Source organism: Perca flavescens, chromosome 12, assembly GCF_004354835.1.
Source record: "Perca flavescens isolate YP-PL-M2 chromosome 12, PFLA_1.0, whole genome shotgun sequence".
Lineage (NCBI taxonomy): Eukaryota > Metazoa > Chordata > Actinopteri > Perciformes > Percidae > Perca > Perca flavescens.
This window is the reverse complement of record NC_041342.1, coordinates 33,016,612-33,033,280: the sequence shown is the minus strand read 5'-3', so window position 1 is coordinate 33,033,280 and position 16,669 is coordinate 33,016,612. Positions and strand designations below refer to the sequence as shown.

Below are 16,669 nucleotides of genomic sequence, written 5' to 3'. Positions count from 1 at the left end.
GTTATCACTCAGTACAAGCGAAAATAACACTGCTGGATTTCATCTTCATGGTAACATGGATGATATGGAGTCTGAGGTGTATTGTCATCCTATTTTATCTGCATATTCTATATGACTTGTATTTAAGCTTTGCGTAACAAAGAAACCCAAATGAACTTTAGCCCAGTTCCACAGGAAACGGCCATAGGAGATATCTGGGATGCGTTAGCAATGGGCCCTCCAAAATAAGGCCAGTTGGCTTGTAGCTATTGGTCAAAGTATTGTTTCCTCCCCCATCTATGTTACACACAGTATAGAATATATACCATGTTCAAACAAAGAAAAGAAGTCAGCGGATTCCTCACCACACAGCATTGCACCATCGCTACCGAATACACTACAAGTCAAAGAATGTGCGTGAGGCATCAATACTAGAAAATATCAAGATTAATCTTAAAAATAGTTTACTCTCTGCAGTCTGACTTCAGTTCACCACCTCACCATCTGCGTCGCCAATTCCTATTTTGTCTCCAAAATGTGCGTATGCATGGATCAGAGTTTGCATGGAGGACCGCACATTCTCCCGTCAAGTTTGTTTTTTTATAAATCAAAACCTTTGCGTGGGAACTGGCATACGCACATTTTCAGCCCTGTTTTGTGCGTACGCCACATTTATAAATGAGACCCCTGAACAGTACCTTTCGACTTATTTAAGGGTACAAAATGAAAGAAGGAACACATTTGTACCATTTCAACACCAAGGGTAAAAGTATGAAATAAATGCTTACTCATACTATTATTTCATATTCTTGATATCAGACGTCAGTTTCCTCAATGATTTCAGTCTTTGTCAGCACTAGTTAGACATCTCGTCTCACTAGTTGAACAACACCTCTCACTATTTACTCTTTATCATCATCTAGTTAACTAGTGAGGCTCAAAATGTCCATTAGCTAACTAATTAACTTTACTACTATAATTACAGACTTTCACTGAAGGAACATTTTCAATGCAGGACTTTTACTGTAACAGTGTATTTTTACATTACTTTTACTGCAGTAAAAGGATCAGAATACTTTCTGCAACATTACATAGAAGAAACAACAAAAAAGAGACAAGAAAAACACAAATAAAGAAACACAAGACGTGTAGTTTGAAGCAGTGAGTGTCTGCAGCCACCAGAGGGCAGCAGAGTCAAAGTAACAACAGGAGGAGCACAGAGGTGATCATCATTTTATTGGTTATTATAAGGACCCCCATTAGCTGTCGCCTAGACAACCAGCTCGTCTTCCTGGGGTCCAGAAAAACAATAATTCAGACACATACAGGAAAAGAAAAAAAAACAAAATACTTTTTTATTTTTTCATTTCACCTTTATTTTTTTAGGCAAAAAAATATCTGAAAAATTAAATTACATTACATAACATACCACAGGGGTTAAGAGTTAACATAGGTAGCTCACAAAGACAAAGAAATATTTATTACAACAAAATAAAATAAGAAAAGAAAAATATGGCAAATGTATTCAAATTTACATGAGGAAAAGCTAAAATATGTTAACATGTCTTCTTTCAGATTAGTGGAAAGAAAACATTTATTTTACTACACTTTGTTTATTTGTCTGTAGATTTCTCCTAAATCTACCAAAAGATATTTCTGATATTTCAGAAAATGCGTAATACAAATATAAATTTTCTAAATAATGTAATCAAATTGGGAAAGTTCATGGTGATATCTATTAGTTACATGTTCTCCCCTTAAGGAGCTTGCACACTGCTCCAACAAACTCCAACAAACACCAACAGTTGGGTCAGTGTTGGCCGGCCGTCTGTGTTTGTTGGTGTTTGTGTGGTGGAGTCGTTAGAGTTTATGTCCAGTCTGGTCTGGTGGAGTTGGAGAATGTCGGACAAATGTCGCCCATTTTCCAACAAATGGCAAAATTCTAAGAGCTCAAAATACTGTCTCTTGGTGCTTTTTCCATCAATTAGTAGAGCAACCATAGTGAGTAATTCCTCAAAACCTTGAGGAGCAAAACAGGCAAAATTTGCAAAAGCTGGAGTATCTTCTGAGGGAAGTTCTTGACACAAGTTAGGATAGACTCCCTGTTTTGCATGTCCCAATATCCAAGGTTTCCACCACAGTCTCCTCCTGGCTCGTCTTGATTGCCGTCTCTCCTGTACACGGCTAGCAGCTTTACAGGCCAGGTAGACCAGAACTACTTTGGCCACATTCAACAAGATCTCCATTTCCTCCATGTTATATTACACTAAAACTCAAATAAGAAAAGGTAGGACTAGGTGACCAAAGTCAGTCTGGTCTGTTCCTGTCTGGGCAGTGTGGACTGGCAGTTGGTTTATGAACATTCTAGAGATGACCAACTGCCAACAACTGCCAACAACTGCCAACAACTGCCAACAACTGCCAACAACTGCCAACAACTGCCAACAACTGCCAACAACTGACAACAACTGCCAACAACTGACAACAACTGCCAACAACTGACAACTTTAGAATGTTGGAGTTTGTTGGTGTTTGTTGGAGCGGTGTGCAAACTCCTTTAAGATGAAATGAACCTGTATGGTTGGTTATGTAAATTATGATTGTGTTTTCTAAAGCTTGAGTTACCGCGGTGCACCGATAGGTTGTTTCATGTTACCATGGTAACATGGAGGCTTTAGTTCTGCTTTTAGAGATGCAGATGTTTTTTTGAGGGGGTGAAACAACAAGATGACTTGTTTGTCTCTGTGGTTTGTGTTCTGTCGCTCTGATCAATGATAACAGATGTACCGCTTATTTTTGGAAAATACTGCGGTTGACTTCTTAAACGTTAAATGTGTATGTATAATAATGATGTATTACTACACATTATTATTCATATTATCCACTGTTTTATGAATTAGCGTTTTAATTAAAAATTATTTATGATTTAAGGGGAAAATAAGAAAAAAATATTTGTACACTTTTATTCCCTTTCTTTACTTTTTATGTTTGCTTTATTCTTAAAAATAAAAATAAATATAATGTATGTGATGTTGTGGTTTTGTATATTCTGCACATGGTTGTTTTTTATTCACTAATGTTATTTTCCTTTTTGATTGGAGCTGTTTCTTTCTCCGATTAATGACACAGATCCAAGCTGAGAGAGTGAATACTGAGCACTGAAATCAAACTCCAGTTCCTGGAATGATCCTTTAACCAGAGTGGATGGTTGTAACTGTCATTGTGTTGTTAATGTGAGAAAGGCTGCAGAGCAGAAACCCACACAGCCCGTCTGCTGCAGGAAAGGAAGTGGTGATTCTCTGTCAACAGTTTTTTATGATTTCTAATAACCACTGAGAACAGATTCATATCTGCTGCTGCTGTAAACACTCAGGAACTCCTCTTCCTCTCTGCAGCTGTGTGTCTTTTCTCTTGTGGTCTGGAAGCCTTTTTTTCCACTGAGCCCTCTACCCACACACAGTTTAACTGAGCCCAGAGAGCAACAATGATGACCCACCTGGAGGTCACCTCCATGGACTTTATTTATGGAGATTTTAGCCATCAAAGCTCAACTTTACAGTTTACACTTGGATTTGATGAAAGTCCTCATACAAACACGACAACTCACATGAGTGTTTTGTAATCTGATGTCTCAGTGGTTAATGTCTGCAATGCAAATAAAGCATCTTCTTATTAAATATGTATTTACATACATACTTATACATACTGGACATACAATGTTGTACAAGTCAGACTCTGAATGATATCTAAACAAAGCCCTGTGTAAAAAAAAATGTTGAAAAGAAGTTTGGTTTATTTAAATGCTCTTGAAGTGGAGATTTTTATCTCAGCGTATGAGAACAAAACCTCTAAAGATATGGATTATAAAATTAAGATTTTTTAAAGACTCTACAGGTAAATAAATGTTAATATTTTAACTAACAGATATCACCATGAAACTTTCCCAGTTTATTACCTACATTAAGACAATTAGTTTTTGAATTACATGTTTTATGAAATTGAATGTTTAAATATGCAAACAAGGCATTAGCTAATGGTAACCCAATTAAACAAAGTGTAGTTAAATAAATGTTTTCTTTCTGCTGGTTTTAAAGAAGATAGGTTATGTAAGATAAATAGCCCAAAATCCAGTTTGCTCTACTCTTTGTTCATGAGTCAAATAACAGTCAATCATCAGTGTAGAGTTTGAGCCTTTATTTAAATGTTTAAAGATAATTAAAAAGCCAAGAAAACATTTGGGTTGACAAATACCTGTGCACCATACACCGCACAACCCAAGGTATTACCGAGCAACTCACAATGAAAGATTTGTCCTGGAGAAGACTCCAGCGTGGAACACCCACACCTAATGATCTGTATACAACAACTGGTTACATATATTTGTTATCTTTGGTTAGCTTTCCAATGACAATGAGTCTTATTCTAATTATTGGAATGAAATCCAAAAAACAAAGTTTAAAAACAGACACTGTTATTTATGTTCATTTATGTTCATTAAGAATGTTACACTGAAAAAAATGAAAAAGCTGCCACACTCTGCATAATGTATTAAAGAGAAATGCCAGAACAGAAAAAACAATATGAACTATAAAATATCTACCAGACAGCTGATTATTCAAATTATCTATCATTATACAAGTCACAATTAAAAGTAGAAATAAACTAAAGTATCAAAAAACACCACCAAATTTACACTCAGTAACTGCTAAGATATATATGTATTTATATGATTAGGATGACAAACACAACATGTCATAATTGATATCTGTGAATACTGATTAACGTGATAAATGAGATGAATTGATGAGATTTGATGGCGAGAAAAGGTGAGCAGAAAACAGTCAGTCAGCATGTGTTCAGCTGGTGGATGGTCCCTTGTTTCTGAGGATCATCAGCAGAGAGAGTCCACAGCAGTACACCAGACTCTTCACTATCAGCTGGGTGTACAGCAGACAGAACAACTTCACTTGGTACTGAGACGGGACAGAAGCTGATGGTGGAAGAGTAGAAACCTCTGAAACAGAAAAGAAGTGAAACGTTTGGGGTTGCAGTCAGAAATGTCACTCCTCTGCTCTCTTTGACAGAGTCTCTACATGAAGCTAAATCACTGCTGAACACAGTCACCAAGCCTTCATTACCTGGTTCTGTTTGGGCCTCCACTGTACTGAGGTACTGAGACGGGACAGAAGCTGCTGGTGGAAGTGTTGGTGGAGATGGTGGAAGAGTAGAAACCTCTGAAACAGAAAAGCAGTGAATATTGTGGAGTTCAGGGTTTATTATATGGTGCTGCATTCAGGGCATTTGGACACCACCTAAGCCAAATGACTGTGAGCTTAAAACAGACTCAAATACTTTTCTCAAATCTAATGATTGTAGTTGGTTTAGAAAGTTTTGTGTTTAAGCTTTTTGAGTTTTATTTATTTATTATCTGCTCTAGCTTTTCCAATGTTTTAGACACAAATATGGTAATAATCATGGTCCAAAATGGTGTAAAATGCATAGTTCGTTTTATTAAAAAGCATTCATTTCCCCTAAACCCCCAGCCAAATACGAGCACCTAAGTCTTCCACAAACCTTGAGAATACACTGGAGTTGCAGTGAGAAAAGTCAGTCCTCTGCCCTCCTTGACAGCGTCTCGACATAAAGATGAATCTCTGCTGAACACAGTCACCGAGCCTCCATTACATTGTTCTGTTTGGGCCTCCACTGTGCCCCCCTCGTGCTGGACATAGCAGGAGTATTTATATGTGCTGTTCTCTTTCTGATGGATCAGCAAGATGGAGGCGGTGTGTCCTGACTCTCTGATCTCCAACTGTTCTCCCTCATCAGAGGGCAGCTCCTCCAGAGGACCATTCTCCTTTCGTCTTTTCCAGGAGAACTGGACCAGAGGAGGAAACATGGCTGAGGCCAGACACAGCAGGGAGCTCTTCCCCTCCAGGTGGGCTCTGGATGCTGCTGGGTACACGCTCACCACGGGCTTCACTACCGGCTCATCTGAAGTTTGACAGCAGCAACAAGCAGCACAGACACACATTCACACAGTCACCAGCAGCTTACAGCACTGCATTCAGTCTGATCCTGGAAACTACATGGACTCTGATCACTAAACTACTCATCAATACAGCACAAAGTTCACTACATATACTGGATTCACCTTCATATCAAACACACACTGATCATCTCATGTCAGCACGGCTTATATGGGGACTAAAGACAATTATGGATTTGGCAATTCTTCATGTCAATGTACAAAGTCAATTTACCAAAATTATTATTACTAACATAATATAGTGATTAAAATGTTCCCTCATAGAATGGACAATTTCTTTCTAGCCTATATTACAATAAATAACATTTACTTTCACATGTAATACTTGAGCAATTTTGAATTATTACAATCTATATAACATATTTTAATCTATATTTAAACTACACAATTCATAAAAAATGTCATAATTTTTAACAACAATGTTCAAGTTTATACACAACTACAATGAAATATTGAAAAATGATTGAGATTTGATAGTTTTTTTTTTATTAACAGCCTCCACTTTCAGTATGAACTTTGACTCATCTATGACTCTGTTCATGATCTACATTTTATATAAAGATCAAATATAACAATTTATTTTAGTCTTTGTCCTTATTTGATAACCACTAATGAAAAACTATTTGTATAGGAGCCAATAAAGATTGACGAGTAGAAATCATTTTTATTTCTTAACAATTGAACAAAATTCAACAGATTAACATTGAAAAATGTGAATGATTTTTTGTTATTCAACAGATTCTCCTTTATCTCATAAAATACAGAAACGTGCTGGGTCAGGAGCCTTTTTTGTTGTTATTTATAATAAAATGGGGGGCTCCTTCCATAGTGTCAGATCTAAACACCCTTTATCTAAACGTTTAACCAACCTCCCTATGATGATGTTTGGGCTTTCATACTACTCTCTACCGTAGTCTCTCTTAATGCTAAGTCCTATTCAAGCTCCATGTAGCTGCTGCTCTCCCTGGAGCTCTCTACAAACACACTGAAGGTGTTTTTAGGGTCTCTTCAGACGCTGACAGACACTGTCCAAACCTCCTCATTTTACCAGTTCAGAGGGACAATCGGTTGTTTTATGATATATCAAATTCAAATAAAAACTGTAATATAATAAACACACTATCTTAATCCCTGATTGTAAATTAACATTTAATAATTATAAAATGTACCTTCACACAAAGGAACAGTGTTGTAGAGTTAATTTACATATTAAAATAAATTACATATTTATCTTTTTATAAAATACAATTATCATTTTAATTACTAAAATAGGATACATATAACATATTTACCACCTTATATTTTACTCTAATTGCTTAAGCAACAAATCAATATATTAGTAATTTCATAGATTTTTTACAAAAATGTTACCTTTTATACACGATTACAAAAAAAATTCAGATTATGTTAATCATCAAATACTATTCATATTAAAAGTACGCTGCGATACATACATACATACATACATATATACATACACATATATATATATATATATATATATATATATATATATGTTTTTGCTGTTATATATCATCGTGTATCATATATATAAATATATAAATTATGCATGAATATATAAATTATCATATAAAATAGTTAATTATTCTAAACAATATAATTAAAATTATACTCTTTAAAAAATATATTTACTGGCATATATTCGGTTATGTTTACCATCATATATTATCTAATTGTTGATTAACTGAGAGGATCAAATACTGTATGTTTCTAACATTTCATCAAACCTTTTCTATATAAATTAGTTTAATATCCTCCAGAAATAAAGAATAACTGGAGTTGTGCAGTTAGATTTAAACATGTTTTCAGGAACTATGAACCTTTTTTTATGTAACAATAGCTGCATGGCTGCAAGAATTCTTTCCTTGATGAAAAAACTAACATGTGAAGCCTGAAACAGCAGAAACTTATTAAAACACATTTTCAACTTCATCAATAAAACAACTGAAGGAAATTAATGTTTATTCTTACCTGTTACAATCAGTTTAGTTCCAGAGCCAAAGATGCTGTACTCTTCACCTGACTCCCACAGTGAAACTGAGTGATACAAAAACCTGTCAGCTGTTGAATGTGTCTGCTGAGGTGAACCAGTCCAAATTATTAACCAGGATCATATTCCAGCTCCATGATGTGTTTCTCTAATCTTCATATTAACATGACTGTCTCTTCTTTTATGTCCTTTTTAGACCCACTAGCAGAGTGTCTCTGTGGATCTTTGGTTCAGACCTTCATGTTCTTCAGAGGATGAATCCTACTGATTTTGATAAGTTTTTATCCAGAAACATCATCAGCTCACATTTTTATATTCTCCATTACTATAAATTTATAATGTCTGTGTGTTGCAATGTAGGTACTTAGAACACACCCTTCGGGAAGGTCTCATCACACAACCAAGGTATTCACCAAATCAAAACCACACTCTAGCGATATAACCCCCAAATATGTTACGGCCACAGCAAACAAACACAACTTAAATGTGACGTCAACATATCTAATAACACCAAACCTGAGGATTAGTTAAAGTAAATTAAGATTTATTCACAAATTAACTTTTATTGATTAAACCAAAACTCTGGGACTCTGGAGGTCAGGCAAAAAGAACAAAAGAGAAGAAACCTGAACCAACCCACCAAGGGCCTTCAGACCCAGAACTCCCCCCCAAACTAAAAAGTAGTAACTAACTAACAGAAACAAAGCTGAAAACTAGACTACCAGACCTCCATCCTCAAAGCAAAGAAACCTAAAAGAAGAGAAGAGAAACCAACGGTGATCAGCTGCTTCAGTCTCAGAGACAGATTTCGGTCTCCCAGCCTCTCTTATATCCAGGGGAGGGGCCCCCCTCAATCAGAAATCAGGAACACCTGAGATCAACAGAGGAAAAAGAGAGCAGGGAGGGGAGCACCTAACATCCATTACTATACATTTATAATGTCTGTGTGTTGGAATGTAGTCTTGTTGTTATCTGAAGTAGAAAGAGTTGTGATCCTCCAACTTTTTATATAATTGTTGAACTTAAGGTCAGAAATATTAAAGCTGAAATTAACATTATTGGATGACAAGGTTTGTTGCAATTTAATCATTCATTTAAAGTGATTTCAGTGTTTGGATGAATATATATAGGGTTTGACATTAATATAATTGTATTTTGTTTTAAAACCTTCAAATATCTTCAATCCATATTCTGTCACATGTTGTCATTAGAAATTTCTCTGTTGATTATCAGTTTATATCTAAATGATTGTAATCAGGAACTGATTTTCAAAAAGGAATTACTCATGTTTTTATCACATGTACATACATTTATTTGTATTAATAATTTAATTATTTGTATAGATTTCTGTTTCAGATCTTTTATTATTTTTTCTCTGTGTTGTTCAGAAAAGAAACTTCAGCTCAGTTCAGTGTGTTTGTGACCAGTGTTAGACAACTTACTCAGGAAGTGGAATCAGTTACTTTTTAGTTATTAATACTTTAAACAGTAACATATTACTTAGTATCAAAACTGAGGAGTTATTAGGGCCCGAGCGCCAACAGCGGCAAAGGCCCTATTGAAACTGAAGGAATTATTGTTTCTTTCTATTCTTTCTTTCTTTCTATTCTTTTTCCCATCAAATGAATTGGCTTTTTGAGGTGCTTAACATATTCAAAAACTCACCAAATTTGGCAGTCGCATCAATTCTTCCAAATGTACGTATTTTAAGGGTTTCTGGAATAGGCGCACAAAAATGGCTCGCTAGGATGGAATGCCATTTTATTCAGAATTAAATAAATGAATAAATACATAAATAAATGAATAAATACATAAATAAATGAATAAATACATAAATACATGAATAAATAAATAAATATGCCTTTGAAATACATCATTAAATAAATAAATGAGGCAATAAATACATAAATAATTAAATACATTTAATTATGTCATGGTACTTTTATTTCATAAGTTCATATTTATTTATTTCAAGAGACTTTAATTTCATAAGTCCACATTTATTTATTTCAATAGACTTTTATTTTCCTAATGCCATGTGACGGCCCTATCCACCGCCAGCATGTAATGTGGGGTAATGGTTTAATTTTTACAAATAACTACAAACACATTTTTTTTAGAAATGTTTATTCTTTTCATAAATTGTTTGTTTCATAAATTGTTGATTTGTACCTGTTTCTGGTTTCTCCACATGCTGCTGTTGCTGAGCCATCTGCCAAAGGGAGAGCTGGAGTTTGAAATTCCGTGCGTTCATGGACATCGGAAAAAAGTTTTTCTGAGTGAAAACGTTACCATTCACGTAACGTCCTGTGGGAATCAGAGGTGGGAAACTCGGGCTGGATTTAGACATATTTCAGACATATTTCAATGATAATAAACTGTTTATTGTGGACAAATGCCTCTGGCAAAAAACATGCACAGACATAATATGTTTCAAATTATTCATAAATAGGCCCATGTATAAAAAAACAACACATTATCCGTGTCTTTTCCCGTTGGTCATCCTGCAGATAACACAAACAAACACCTGTCGATGTGCTGTTTGGATGCTCGCATGAGAAACAGCAGATATCATAGCATATCTTCTGTTATTGTGGCCTCCATGTTTTCACACACCTGATGCTCTCGGCTACGGCCAACCGTTGGTGGCAGTCATGCAAAAAGTTGTTATGTCAAACTCCAATATAACAGAAGAAGAAGAGCACGCATCCCGACCATGTGAACGCTGCCAGTCGGAAAAACAACGTAACCACGGGGAGGGGTCCCTGTTATTAGTGTTGACGAACTGACCGAAGAGCCAGTTAATTAACCCGACTCGTGTCACTGAGCCGGGAGAATCGAGTGCCATACGTCAATGATCCGACTCACTCCTGTTTTTTTCTTTTAATTCATTCGTGCCATTGGCATTATATATATATATATATATATATGTCAATGGTTGGCCGTTGTGTAGCTGGTATTCTTCTGCTACTGTGTGTGTTGTAATCTGGCTCATTAGCGCCTCCACTGGACTGGAGTGGTGGTGCTAAAATCAATCAGGAAATGAGCTACTAATGCCTAGACCCAAACGAGACCGAATGTAACCGTGCAACCGGCCGGCCCTCTCTAATGTAACCATGCAAACCTGCCGCCCGCCTCGACTCTAATGTAACCGTGCAACTCTAATGTAATCAAGCGGTGTCTTGGTTCTCGGCAAGTTTGAGTTATTAACCAAGCCTTGTTTCTGGTGCATCTTAGAGGATTGTGTTCACGGCAATTCACACATTATCGATGGGAAAGTACAGTACATCACATACAAATACACAAATGTTATTTTGGTAGTTATGTTAAGTTAAATGTTAGAGAAGTGAATGTTGCTACGTGGCTGTCACAAGGAGACCGCGTACCGAACGAGACCGTAAGGACCGTAACCGAGGGTAGGCTACTGCATGAGTCTATATTCAAACGGGGGTCTAGGTTCTCGGCAAGTTTGAGTTATCAACCGATAGCAGAAGCCTTTATTTCTCGTGCATCTTAGATGATTGTGTACATACAAATTAATAGATTATATTATTGATGGATATCACATACAAATGCACGTCATGTTATCTTAGTAGTTATGTTTAGTTAAATGTTTGTTACGTGATAGGTAGGCTGTCACCAGGAGACTGTGCACCAGACTACTGAACAAGACCGTAACCGTGCCTAATGCATGAGTCATGTAATCAAACGGGTGTCTAGGTTCTCGGCAAGTTTGAGTTATCAACCGATAGCAGAAGCCTTTATGTCTCGTGCATTTTAGAATTGTGTTCATGGAAATTCATATGCTACATTGCCAAGGGGAAAGTATTAAGCCTATATCACATACAAATACACGTAATGTTATCTTGATAGTTATGTCAAGTTATGCCCCCCCCGCCGCCGCCGAGGGCACGCGAACTGGTGAACGAATCTATTAACTCGGTAGGCCAACCAACGACCGTCCGGTTGAACCGACTCTCGTAAAAGAGTTGGTTGTCCCATCACTACCTTATTATATAATACTGTTATTCCGAGGTGGCATGAACGCAGGGATTGTCCTTTATACTCCACCACAGGAAGTGGAAGGAACCAACTCTTGGCAGTGGACAGGGGGCTCTGAACTACAAAATACTTAACAACACAGCAGCATGTGGATAATTTTTTTGTGTTAGACTAATATTGGGTAGTGTTTGTTTCTTTAGTTATCTCTTATGGTTGGTTGTGGGGTTTAATTTGGGTCTTGGTAATTATAGTAAGTTACATGTTTTTCCTTTTGTGTTTGGGGTGGGCTAGTCTTGGGCTATATATTTCCCTCTCTCCAGTGTCTCTGGATGTCAGGTTTGTTTATGTTAAAAGTATCTGGTATTATTGTTATGTTGACCTCAGTTTTGTTAAAGACCCACTTCTAAGTATTTTTGTTGAAACTTTAATGGCTATAGCTGGCAAAAATAAACCCAAAATATGTGTCCTTGCCTATGCTGCTTGGTCCCAGACATGCCACATTGTCATTTCAAGAGACTTTTATTTTCCTAATGCCAAATTTATTTATTTCCCTCTCTATTTATTTCAAGTTCTTATATGCAAATAAGGGGGCGTGGCTATCTCTCACATTCAGAACAGAGCCGTGGGCAAAAAAAGGCTGGCGAAGTGAGAGTGCAACACTGTACTCTTTACCCAGCGCACAGTCACCTATTCTGGGTAACTAGACCACCAACTAGCGTTGACCTGACAGAGCACCACAACAGGCAGCTCGTGGTACTCTGTCCACTGCGGGTTGACACGACAGCTGAGGCGTTGTTAAAGTGTAAATTGCAGGTCACATTTTCCATGAACTTAAGCATTGTGCTTATTAAACATAAAGATTAGAGCCGCCCACCATTGTTTTGTATGGCTTTTTATAACAAAATGCTGAATATAATATGAAAAGTTGGAACATTTTAAAGTGGTTTTAAGCACTCCCCCTCCCTTCCACTAACTGAGCTGTGACCCACTCTCTTCTCTGCCTGCTGCGCTGTGTGTGTGTGTGTGTGTGTGTGTGTGTGTGTGTGTGTGTGTGTGTGTGTGTGTGTGTGTGTGGCGGTGTGTGTGTGAGACGGACAGCCAGCGAGGTTGTCAGGTGCTTGTTGAGTTTAACGCCGAAAAAAGACAGTTAACCCAAGGTTCCCATTAATAACAAAAAAGTGTGATATAACTGAAAACATGTCTTATATTTTAGATTCTTCAAAGTAGCCACCCTTTGCTTTTTTATTAATAAGGGAAATACTTCCACTAATTAACCCTGACAAAGCACACCTGTGAAGGTAAAACCATTTCAGGTGACTACCTCATGAAGCTCATTGAGAGAACACCAAGGGTTTGCAGAGTTATCAAAAAAAGCAAAGGGTGGCTACTTTGAAGAATCTAAAATATAAGACATGTTTTCAGTTATTTCACACTTTTTTGTTAAGTACATAATTCCATATGTGTTCATTCATAGTTTTGATGCCTTCAGTGAGAATCTACAATGTAAATAGTCATGAAAATAAAGAAACACATTGAATGAGAAGGTGTGTCCAAACTTTTGGCCTGTACTGTATGTAACATGTCAAGACGTACAAAAAACTTCATTAGAGCCATTTTCAGTGTTTAGCGATGAACAAAGAAGTTGTTGTAACTTGAGTGTACGTTGTCGTATCTGCCCGAAATTTCTCACGATTGACAAGGGTCCAGGCCTGAGGACACCTACAGGCCAAAATTGACTTTTGGTCCTAGCGCCCCCTGCTGGCAACAGGAAATGCGCCTTACATGAAACTTAATAATTAATAATTAATAATGTGTGGCCTACATGTAATACTGAGCCGCCCCCTATAATATGACCAAGCTCACTTACTCAGGCCACGCCCCCTTTCATAACATTTTAACCCTTTAAGGTATACCCTTGTGTGAGGTATCATTGAACTCAGCAGAGACTTCCTTATTCATTGATGATGGTTTGGCCCGCCCCCTTATATTTAAGCCAAGCCCCCCTTTATAACTAATGACACGTTTTATGTAGACCCTTGTGTGAGATGTCATTGAACTCAGCAGAGACGTCCTTCTTCATTGGTGATGGTTTGGCCCGCCCCCTATGCTTAAACCCCGCCCCTTTCATAAATTTTGACCCAACTAAGGTATACCCTTTTGTGAGGTATCATTGAACTCAGCAGAGACTTCTTTTTTTATTGGTAAAGGTTTGGCTCGCCCCCTATACTTTGGCTTTCACAGCTAATGAACCGTAGGATGTAGAGTCTTGTGTGAGGTATTGTTGAACTCGGCAGGGAGTTCCCTTTTCATTGTTGACGATTTGCGGCGTCTGAGTGCCGTGCAAATGCACGGTTGCAATGAGCGGCGTCTGCCAGTAACCCCAGACATGCGCAGAGGCGCGAGGGCCTGTCCATCGCTGCTCGCAGCTTTAATTGTACTTGATATATTACTATATTACTTTCTAACCATAATATATAATTAATTTTAGAAATAGTAATCCATTACACTACTCACTACTGGGGAAAGTATACTCATAATATAACAGTAATAGATTACTTAGTAATGCGTTACTGCCCAACACTGTTAGTGACTCTGGCTGAGATGGAGGTGAAATATGTGAACCTGGGCTGTGGTTTACTGATCTCTTCCTGTCACAAACACTGTTTGACATCTGTTCATCTGGAGGTTTTTGTTCAGGCTGCAGGGAGCATTTCTCATTGTGGGGATCTCTCTTCTCACAGATGCAGTAGTAGGTGGCTGAATGATTGAGTTTAACCTGAATAAACTCACATGTTTACCACAGCTACCTCTTTCTGAGTATGATTGAAACCTGAATAAACATGACCACTACTATGAATAGCAAGAATCAGTGTGAATGTTTCTGTGTCTCTCTTCTGCCACCAGCCTACATAATTAATTGAGTCACAGTGCTTAGTGCCTCGACAGCTGAAGGAGACGTCTCCACCAACTCTCCTGGTCAATGTTAAATCATCCTGAATCAGCTGTGTTGCCATGGCAGCCAGCGCTGTAGAGAAACAGACAGGTAGATGAAGGTGAGTGTGAGCCAGTGTTTGTTAAAGGTGGAGTTTGTTGGCTCCTGATTGGCTGGAAACACTCACCTGAACACAGACAGCACAGAGCAGCAGCTGGGAGGAAAAGCATTTAGTTGAGTGGTGTTTCCTCTGGTGAACCTGGGGAGAAGTGGAGCTCTGATGCAGCTGAGGCCAAACAAGGACGAGCTGTGAGATCAGACGAGGGCCACGTGGTTTCTAACAGCTCCTCACATCTCCCATCAGCCCCTGCAGCACACAGATAAGGCTGCTGTCTGAGTTTAAAAACAGGTGGAGCATTTTATCTGATAAAATTATAAAAAATACAGAAAATTAATGTGAAACTAATTTGATGGTTGATGTCATTTTTCATTTAAAAACTTTTTATTAATTTTAATAAAGTTAATGTAATAGTAAAAATGTGACATTTCAGGATGAAATATTATTTTTTAAACTTTCTTGTAAATAATTTTCAATAATTTTTAGTTTAGTTTTTATATTTTTTAAATTTATGTTTAACTTTGATTTATTTTGATATATTTAATTATAGTTAGTACTGTTAATATATCAATTAAAATAAGTCTGGACTGTTGGTTTGACAGAACAAACATTGTGAAGGAGTCACTTTGGGCTCTGGGTAATTTGTGATGAACTTTTCTCACTATTTATACAAACCAATCAATCAATTAATGAAGAAAATAATCAGCAGAAGAATCCAGAATGAAAATAATCATCAGTTAAAAGTTCAGAATGAGCTCCAGATGAACCAACTCCAACAGTAAAATCCTGCTTTTACATTAATGCTGAGTATTAATAATCTAATATATAATATTAAAACAGTCACAGGGGACATTTTAACTTTCAAAACTACATTTCACTGATGATACTTACAGACTGTCAGTGAAGGAACATTTTCAATGCAGGACTTTTACTGTAACAGAGTATTTGTACTGTGTGGTATCAGTACTTTTACTGCAGTAAAGTATCTGAATGAAACTACTGTTGTTACTGAGTAGAACATTTCCTTCACACTGCTGCCCCCTAGTGTCTGCAACAACAAACTGATTCACATACACAGCCTATAATACTACTATTAACAGTCATTACTTTTGCTACTGCTGCTCCTACTATTACTAAAAGTTAATCTGCTTATGGTCTGCAACTCACTGACTTGACCTTCATCTGTTTCCATTTACTTATTCATCATTTTATAGAATGCAAGAATACATTGAAAATGTCCAAATCAGAATTTGATTTATTTATCAATGTTGTTTCTGTGTTTTATGAACCCCCTTCTTTTTAAGGACTTCATTTAAATAATCAGAATCAGAATCAATGTTATTGGACCTATAAGTGATTTGGAAGATATAAATATAAGCAAACAGCCAACCAAAAGTAACAAATATATTCACACAGTTGTTATATACAAATCAGTAGGTGCAGGTGTTCCACGCTGGAGTCTGTAATACTTGGGGTTGTGCGATGTGAGGGGCACAGGTATTTGTAAATCATAACATTTTTAAAAATAGGCTTTATCTTTAATGTCTATAAAATATGTCTTTTCTTTTTGTATGAGGA

General features: G+C 36.9%; 1 pseudogene; it reads right to left on the bottom strand.

Annotated features, from left to right (window-relative positions):
• LOC114566083 (uncharacterized) overlaps positions 1-15,335 on the bottom strand; it is a 31,618-nt pseudogene extending 16,283 nt beyond the window's left edge.
• Positions 15,336-16,669: the final 1,334 nt, after the last annotated feature.